The sequence below is a fragment of the Lycorma delicatula genome, chromosome 1, assembly GCF_047948215.1.
Source record: "Lycorma delicatula isolate Av1 chromosome 1, ASM4794821v1, whole genome shotgun sequence".
NCBI lineage: Eukaryota > Metazoa > Arthropoda > Insecta > Hemiptera > Fulgoridae > Lycorma > Lycorma delicatula.
The window spans coordinates 371,193,506-371,204,068 of NC_134455.1; the positions used below are offsets into that span (position 1 = coordinate 371,193,506).

The 10,563-nt window shown below is 31.8% G+C and overlaps 1 non-coding gene across 1 annotated transcript; it reads right to left on the bottom strand.

Annotated features, from left to right (window-relative positions):
- Positions 1-7,988: 7,988 nt before the first annotated feature.
- Positions 7,989-8,150, bottom strand: LOC142318677 (U1 spliceosomal RNA). The gene has a single exon (XR_012755036.1). It is a non-coding gene; the product is annotated as a U1 spliceosomal RNA (small nuclear RNA).
- Between the last annotated feature and the right edge of the window lie 2,413 nt (positions 8,151-10,563).

A 10,563-nucleotide genomic window follows, 5' to 3' on the forward strand; every position in this document is an offset into this window, starting at 1 on the left:
GTCCACCGGTAATAATATTGGACAACCTAAGCGTTACGATGGAATAAGGAAATCGCGGAAGAACCTTGATCAGAATAACATTACAAAATGCACGATTAATCGCAGTAACAAATACACACTCGTATATATTTTTTTCTGGTAGCTGGAGCAGTGTATATGAAACGTTTTGCTTTTATACCCGCCTTCCTTATGGCTTCTATGCATGTAAAACACCCGTTTGAAGTATAAAAGCGCTATTCAAGAATTTATTTCTCTGAGAGTAATGATGATCACTATACAGACAGTCTCGGTGATGAAGAGAGTGAAGTTGTCGATTACAGGGGCAGATTATCACTTGCATTTCAGTCGGGTTGGCCTACTGATATGCAGCTGTATATTTCTCATTTTTCTTAGCAAGCCTGGTATAAATTGTTTGTTATTTTCGAGAGTGGTTTGTGACATGTCAGGTCGCCTAAAATTATTATACTTATATTATATACATATAGGTACATAGACCTGTCATAATCTATGACATTGAGGTTCTGACCCTGATGAGGGAGCAGAACACTGACTTGGACGAGGCTACGTTCAAAAAGGTGTGTAGGCTGTAGGATTCCTGGCACTCTTTTTTACAAGAGCAAGGAAACAAAGACCCATGGGGTGTTGTCTATAAAGTATTTGGTCATAAGTGGAAAAAAGACATTCTTCTGTCGGCTATCTCAACCAACGATGGAGTTGTTAGACATAGATCGTGTCCTCGCTCTTCTATAAAAAATATTTATCGTTAAATTTTAATTAATTTGAGAGAGAGAGAGAGAGAGAGACAGAGAGAGAGAGAGAGAGAGAGTGACAGAGAGACATAGAGAGACAGAGAGAGAGAGACAGAGAGAGAGAGAGAGAGAGAGAGAGAGAGTGACAGAGAGACATAGAGAGACAGAGAGAGAGAGACAGAGACAGAGACAGAGAGAGAGACAGAGACAGAGAGAGAGACAGAGACAGAGAGAGAGACAGAGACAGAGAGAGAGAGACAGAGACAGAGAGAGAGAAACGGATAGAGAGAGAGAGAGAGAGAGACGGATAGAGAGAGAGACGGATAGAGAGAGAGAGAAAGAGAGAGAGAAAGACAGATTCAATGAAAGATAAAACCAATGGAACCCAAGGTGTCATCTTATCATTCTGAAAAAATGTTAGGTGGATGTGTAGATAACCAGTATTGGTAGGAGCCTTATTTGAGGTACACAGCTCAAGACAAGCAAATAAACAGAGAATATTACTAGGAATTCAAAACTATTTATTTAAAATTTGCTGAGTACTAAACATAATCAACAAATAAGTTATAATAATAATTTATATACTAATATCATTAATATATAAATTATTCAGACTACAGATTATTAACAAGGAGATCACTAAATTAAAAATTTAGTTGCATGACATTTAATTACGAACTAAAATAAATTTTTACCATTTATGTTTGGCAATTTGTTTAAAAACATTATTACAAGAAAAGATTAACCTTATAAATTTACATACACATATGATTATGATTATATAAACATTAAAAATTCTTAATGGATAAATATTATTAACAATAACACGACATATAAGAAAGTAATTCTTTTAAATGTATCATAAAGCATATACAAAGATAAGATTGCCAAAATTACTTAAAATGTTTTTTGAATTAAAATGAAAATCATAAATATTCTTGCTTAAATAATATTTCACCTTTTGAGTGCAAATTTTATGATTCAATACTATCATTTTTGTGTTTTCCCACAATAGTGTATACCATCCTATATTCCCTATCGTGAGTTTTAAATTAAAAAATTCACTTCCATGTAACTGCAGACATAAAACATAATCTTTATTATAAGAATAAAATACACAGAGATATTAATGTAATTTTATAAACAATTTTCAATGTGCTGCTGTTAATTATGACACATTTCCATCCTTCTATCAACCAGTCAGGATTCTATCAATATGATGAATGATATTTACATATTCATCAATTAACACCTGTGGTAGAATTCCACTACTATTTACTGTGGAAAATGATTATAAATTTGTGCAACCAATCTCTAAGCTATGTACATAAGTAAAATTAAACTGAAGATTTGAGACAATCAGTCTTTTCATCTTTTTTTCTGTTTAGCCTTTGGGAATTACCGTTCAGATATTACTTCAGAGGATGAATGAGGATAATATGTATGAATGTGGATAATATGTATGAATGTAAATGGAGTGTAGTCTTGTACTGTCTCAATTTGACCATTCCTGAGATGTGTGGTTAACCCAACCACCAAAGAACACTGGTATCCACGATCTAGTATTCAAATCTGTATAAAACTAATGGGTTTACTAGCACTTAAAGGCTGGAACTTTTGACTTCCAAATCATCTGATTTGTGAAGATGCATTCACCACTAGACCAACCCGGTGGGCGAGACAATCAGTCTACAGTCAAACAAAAGCAATAAAAAAAAAAATTAATAAAACAAAATTTCCGAAATTATTTTTAAAAAAATGGTTATATTTATATACACTACTACTTGTTGGTAAATATAAACAAAAATTCAATATAAAAAATGAATGAAAAACCTGCTTGTTTTCACTAACAACTTCAGAACCACAACTTTCAATCTTAATGTTATGCATGGCAGTTTGAATTATCTATAAGAAATGTTTAAAAGTAAAAAAAAAATATTCTTTCTCAACTATGATAATAATTTTTAATTTTTTTTTTAAGAAATTGAAGATAAATTTTTTCTTCCCATTAAATAATTGTCTTTTTTCTTCATTTTGACTGATAAAATACTGGCAAGCAGTAAACAATGACGGAAATGCTTTAAACATGAATTTCTGAGAATTAAAATTCAGAATTACTTTTTATTTCAATAATTTTAATTGCTGCCATTAAAATATCTCTTAATTTTTCTCAGGGTAATAGTTATCCAGTTTGCTATACCTATTGTTTTCAAAAAACAGCCATTGTATTTATACCTTCAAGTGTAAAATTTAGGCTTAATGCATTACTCCAAAAGTAATTATACATACAGTAATATTCTTTGTTAACGACAGAGTGTACTTATTACTTACTATATTTACTTATTACTTAGTATATTTAATGACAGCCACCCATCATCCTTTTTTTTGCAGTAATGTGATTGCCATCATATTATATGTGTATTGTAAAAAACTATTACTTGAAAATTACATCTTCAAATTTCAGTGCATGCACAGAGAGATAATATTTTAAAATGATGCTCTATTATAAAGTAAATGAAAGTACTTTTCTGACTAGCTTGACTTTCTTTATCAGAGGAAAAGGAAACATCCTCCACTTATCTCCCGACAAGCTATTCATTTCAATCTTCCTGGGTTTTCCCTTAGACTCTCCAATCAATCTACATCGTCTGTCAATGCTTCGTTAAGTAATTAAGATAATATATCTACTTACTCGTTGATATCTACTACTTTCTCAAGTAACTCACAAAATTGACAAGTGCCAGCAATGCGATACAGGCAGCCGATGAGTGTTTGTCTTCCCATCAGACTTAAGCTACTGCTAAACCATTTACACAAGGGCAAGCCATGGCAAAGCACTTCACATTCTCGGCCATCTAAATAAATAAAGAAATCTTTTACAATAACAATAATACAACATGTATGGTAGTAATTCACCTTTAAAATGTATGATAAAGTAAATACAAACATTAACAAAGTTTCATTGTATCAAATCCTAGGATGCTTTATTAGAAATAATAACACTGAAATAACTTGTAAGTTATTTGACTAAACAGCATTTAAGGAAACTACTATAAGTAGGAGAATTTTAGTTGTTACAAATACTTAAAATATAACCTACCTTAATTTTTTAATCTGAATTTAACTAAAAAAAAAAACAAAATTAAAATCATTCACTTCAACATTACTTGATGTAGATTTGAATACTGGATCGTGGATACTGGTGCTCTTTGGTGGGTGGGTTTCAATTTATCATACATCTCAATAATGGTCAATCTGAGACTGTACAAGACTTACACTTCATTTAAATTCATACATATCATCCTCTGAAGTAATACCACACCTTTTGGTGGTTCCAGTGGCTAAACTGAAAAAAGCAGAAAATTCAAATGTATTAATTATAGATTCAATATAAAACTGTACACCTTAATGAATACAAACAACCTGTAACTGTTTTATTATTATTGTTTTACTATTTTATATTTTCAAAATTAACCAAAATAAAGAATTACATTTAATGTTTAAAATAAATGTTAAATTATTAAAACCAAATAAGTGATTTCTTTTATTCTTACTACATGAAGCCAAAAGCAATAACCAAACTGAGAAGAAAAACATATGATTTAGCAAATAAGAATTACACAAATAATTGAAAACAAGCTCAATGTACCACAAAAAATCGTATTGATATTTTGATTATGTAATGAAAATTAAACAAAATGCAATGTCATTAATGGGATATTTGCAATTATAAAAAACAAAAGCATGTCTTTGCTATTTTACATCGTTCAATTTATATGGGTGTGTATAAAAATTTTTTATCAGCTTTTTTCTGTGTTATGCAGTCTGAAATATATGTAAGATGATTAATACTCTTCCAATAATTTTAAAAATTAATATGTTTGTAACACATAACTAATACAATCCAGCAACAATAGACTAAGAATCATTTCCGTTCGAATAAGCCTGACCAACGTTTACGACAATTCTTGACGACGTCCCTGTTCGGTGCCAGCATATTCCCAATGAAGTTGGGTCTTTAGTAAGAATATCGGAGGCATGCTTCCTTATGCTACAAAAGCGTGTGTTATTCAATGTCCCTCCCTTTTGCAATCATCACATGCAGCGGCGTAGAGTCTCAGGTAAAGTTTTAAAGCAATTTGACAGGTATTCTCACGCCAGAATCAACCGTGGTTGCGGCACAGCCACCTGGTGATCCGGGATTCAGTCCGAGTTCCATGTCTTCCAGCTTATGTTTTCTTTCACCTGTGACTAAGCGATCCTCCATCCTCTTCCATGTTCGAGGGAAAAGGTCCAGAGAGTGAGTGAGCCCACTACCGCCTCCCTCTAACTCACCGGGTTGGTCTAGTGGTGAAGTCCTGATCGGAAATCAGATTACAAAGTCGTAAGGTCTAAATAATATTCGAAACCCTAAATTTTTTTTTTTTTTTTTTTGTCTTCAGTCATTTGACTGGTTTGATGCAGCTCTCCAAGATTCCCTATCTAGTGCTAGTCGTTTCATTTCAGTATACCCTCTACATCCTACATCCCCAACAATTTGTTTTACATACTCCAAACGTGGCCTGCCTACACAATTTTTCCCTTCTACCTGTCCTTCCAATATTAAAGCGACTATTCCAGGATGCCTTAGTATGTGGCCTATAAGTCTGTCTCTTCTTTTAACTATATTCTTCCAAATGCTTCTTTCTTCATCTATTTGCCGCAATACCTCTTCATTTGTCACTTTATCCACCCATCTGATTTTTAACATTCTCCTATAGCACCGCATTTCAAAAGCTTCTAATCTTTTCTTCTCAGATACTCCGATTGTCCAAGTTTCACTTCCATATAAAGCGACACTCCAAACATACACTTTCAAAAATCTTTTCCTGACATTTAAATTCATTTTTGATGTAAACAAATTATATTTCTTACTGAAGGCTCGTTTAGCTTGTGCTATTCGGCATTTTATATCGCTCCTGCTTCGTCCATCTTTAGTAATTTTACTTCCCAAATAACAAAATTCTTCTACCTCCATAATCTTTTCTCCTCCTATTTTCACATTCAGGGGTCCATCTTTGTTATTTCTACTACATTTCATTACTTTTATTTTGTTCTTGTTTATTTTCATGCGATAGTTCTTGCGTAGGACTTCATCTATGCCATTCATTGTTTCTTCTAAATCCTTTTTACTCTCGGCTAGAATTACTATATCATCAGCAAATCGTAGCATCTTTATCTTTTCACCTTGTACTGTTACTCCGAATCTAAATTGTTCTTTAATATCATTAACTGCTAGTTCCATGTAAAGATTAAAAAGTAACGGAGATAGGGAACATCCTTGTCGGACTCCCTTTCTTATTAGGGCTTCTTTCTTATGTTCTTCAATTGTTATTGTTGCTGTTTGGTTCCTGTACATGTTAGCAATTGTTCTTCTATCTCTGTATTTGAACCCTAATTTTTTTAAAATGCTGAACATTTTATTCCAATCTACGTTATCGAAAGCCTTTTCTAGGTCTATAAACGCCAAGTATGTTGGTTTGTTTTTCTTTAATCTTCCTTCTACTATTAATCTGAGGCCTAAAATTGCTTCCCTTGTCCCTATACTTTTCCTGAAACCAAATTGGTCTTCTCCTAACACTTCTTCCACTCTCCTCTCAATTCTTCTGTATAAAATTCTAGTTAAGATTTTTGATGCATGACTAGTTAAACTAATTGTTCTGTATTCTTCACATTTATCTGCCCCTGCTTTCTTTGGTATCATAACTATAACACTTTTTTTGAAGTCTGACGGAAATTCCCCTTTTTCATAAATATTACACACCAGTTTGTATAATCTATCAATCGCTTCCTCACCTGCACTGCGCAGTAATTCTACAGGTATTCCGTCTATTCCAGGAGCCTTTCTGCCATTTAAATCTTTTAATGCTCTCTTAAATTCAGATCTCAGTATTGTTTCTCCCATTTCATCCTCCTCAACTTCCTCTTCTTCCTCTATAACACCATTTTCTAATTCATTTCCTCCGTATAACTCTTCAATATATTCCACCCATCTATCGACTTTACCTTTCGTATTATATATTGGTGTACCATCTTTGTTTAACACATTATTAGTTTTTAATTTATGTACCCCAAAATTTTCCTTAACTTTCCTGTATGCTCCGTCAATTTTACCAATGTTCATTTCTCTTTCCACTTCTGAACACTTTTCTTTAATCCACTCTTCTTTCGCCAGTTTGCATTTCCTATTTATAGCATTTCTTAATTGCCGATAGTTCCTTTTACTTTCTTCATCATTAGCATTCTTATATTTTCTACGTTCATCCATCAGCTGCAATATATCGTCTGAAACCCAAGGTTTTCTACCAGTTCTCTTTATTCCGCCTAAGTTTGCTTCAGCTGATTTAAGAATTTCCTTTTTAACATTCTCCCATTCTTCTTCTACATTTTCTACCATATCTTTTTTACTCAGACCTCTTGCGATGTCCTCCTCAAAAATCTTCTTTACCTCCTCTTCCTCAAGTTTCTCTAAATTCCACCGATTCATCTGACAACTTTTCTTCAGGTTTTTAAACCCCAATCTACATTTCATTATCACCAAATTATGGTCGCTATCAATGTCTGCTCCAGGGTAAGTTTTGCAGTCAACGAGTTGATTTCTAAATCTTTGCTTAACCATGATATAATCTATCTGATACCTTCCAGTATCGCCTGGCTTTTTCCAAGTGTATATTCTTCTATTATGATTTTTAAATTGGGTGTTGGCAATTACTAAATTATACTTCGTGCAAAATTCTATAAGTCGGTCCCCTCTTTCATTCCTTTTGCCCAGCCCATATTCACCCACTATATTTCCTTCCTTGCCTTTTCCAATGCTTGCATTCCAATCTCCAACTATTATTAAATTTTCATCTCCCTTTACGTGTTTAATTGCTTCATCAATCTCTTCGTATACACACTCTACCTCATCATCATCACCCTAAATTAAAGGCACAGTTATGTATATAAGGATGTGGGTCGGTCCTAGGATCGTGGATACCGGTGGTCTTTGAAGGTTGGAGTTTCAGTTAACACTTAATAACAATGGTCGACCTCGACTGTAGAATATTTACATCATCCATACTCCCATATAATAAAATTACGACGAAACCAACAACAACAGCCCAAACCATATATATATATTTTTTTTGAAATATATATTATATGAAATGTTTAGAGGAAGCGGTAAAAAATTTAACTCAAAGTTAAGTTTGATTCATTACGGGACAGCGCGAACGCAGTCCCGACTCACAAAAATTGCGCGCCCGAGATATCCACATTTGGGACATTCGCAGAGGTCAACCTGTCCAAAGTGCAATGGACAAGCCTCACCCTGGAAGAACCGCCTTCATGATCACGATAATTTCCACGCCAGGTAAGTATGATTGAATAAGTTTATTATAAGCAGCCCACATAAAATTCAACTACCCCAGTATTGAGAAGTTACAGCATTAACGTGTAAAAATTGTAATTTATACGAAGTAAAAGGTTAAATTGGAATTAATTCTATATAAACAAAAATATTAGTAAAAAAATTAATAGTTATTTTTCCAATATCTAATAATTAATAATAATTATTTAGTTGTCAAATCAGATAAAATATGTCAACTAGTTATTTAATTCTACTACTCACCGCTAGGGTGAATGTACATACTAACAACAGGAAGATTTCTTTTGATTTTTTAATGCGTCCTAAGTGTAAATTGTATATTCTATATCAGAATTCTTGATTAAATGAATACGTAAATGGGTATCACATTTTACTGAGACTACAAATATAATAAAAAAAAAACTTTTAATGTTTAATGAATAACTATTTGAGGTTCATATGGACACTTTTACAGAAAGATTTTTAATTAGTTTAAAAATAAAATTAAAAAATAAAACTTTTAGATGTTCGTCAACAATCAATATTCAACAAAACATTCAAGCATGGTCCTTTAATATAATTTCTCGTTTTTCTATTAATTTCTTCGTATACCCAAGTTATGATTACTAACTTTATTAATCAATTTATAAATGACCAGTTATTTAACAGATTTGAGATATTTTTGAAAATATATTTTTAGTTTGCCGCAATATGGAGGACACTAGTTTATTACATTATCTGCAAATGCATTTGTCAATCCCTTTATCTATGAGGCCAATGTTTTATTTTCATAATTGTATAAATTTATTTTATACAAAATTAACATTGAGATAGAAAATGTTGGTAGAAATATTAGTAACTAAGATATAGTAATCCAATTCAATTAATTGTTGAAAATTTTGCTTTACTTTAGGTGTAATAGAATATCTTTTAAGATAATATGCATGCACTTCATTTACAGGGATTGAGTGACGGGCTCACCTTATCAGTACACTGAGCTTCTCCAAGAATGTTTGTTTCTACTTTTATTCTTGGGATGGATATTATTCATTGTAACCCTATAACTTTAAATTTGTTTAAAGCCGTTATATTGTGTACCTCAGGTAGACGTAATTTTCAAGTGTCTTAATAAAACATATATTTTGTGGGGTTCGCAAAAATTCAGAACAAGTTTTCAAAAAGAAAAGTGGGCTGTCAGATCACTTTTTTTTATTTTCTTTTGTTGAAGCAATATTACTATGTAAAATGATTTTTCAATATAATTAAAACATATTTAAAAAACTTTAAATTTTCTGCTGTTAGTCAACATGTCAACTCATTAATTGGTGGTAAAATAACTTTCATTATCATCTTCTGTGAACTGTGATAATTTTATAGTTTTAAATTTGGATAAAGCCGTTATATTGTGTACTTCAGGTAGACGTAACTTTGAAGTGTCTTAATAAAATATGAATTTTCTTCTTTTTTTGTTTTTGGTATATATATATATTTTAATATTATCCTACTATTCTACCCTACTAAAGGGCATTTTTATGTTTGTCTGTGCGTGTATGTCCGTTCCCCTTAGCTGAAAACATACACTTTCATGGTCGAACATATTGCTCGTTAAAAAATCATATGATTTTTTTTTTAAATGTTTATAAACGATAAGTAAGAACAGTAATAATAATTAAAAAATAAATTTTACTACCGTAATTCATTCATTCAATATCGTAGCAGATCGTAAAACAAACTATTTTCGATAAAAATAACTCTATACTGAAAATTCGATCGATTATCCATTTAGAATCGTATATATGATTTTTATTTTTAATGGCCTTGTAGTTAAAATTAAACATTCATATAGACAAAACACGAACGTCAAATCAAATGGTAAACAATAATTTGGAGAATTTTGAATCTTACATTTCCTTCTTAGAGATTTATTGATTTCTAAATAAATGTCCAAATAGAGACTTCAGTATGATTAGCTAGCACTTTTGTATAACTAAATCATACTTCTGTATTGAAGATACTTCAGTTTCCTTTGCAATTAGCTTTTTGATGACGATTATGAGTCTCAAGGACAAACATTTGAATTGGTTGGTATTGATTTTAGAAGAAACGTTTTTGGGCATGGACAATTGTATGTTGCTTTATCTAGAGTAAAAGTATGGAATGGAGTGAAAGTGAAATTTTCTTCAGAGTATAGAGATAAACGAGTGAAAAATGTTGGTTTTAAAGAAATTTTGGATGGTCTAGATTGATAAGTTGAACAGTTATTTTTATTTATTGAAGAGTAGAGTTTAAAAGTACAAGCGGATATTTTGTTATGAAGTTATTTTGGTTTTAGAAAGCGCGATAATGGTAACACACCCTAAAATTTATTTCCTAATGAGGAAGGTTGCTTAACTGAACGATGACGGACACTTTTTTCCCTTTTTCATG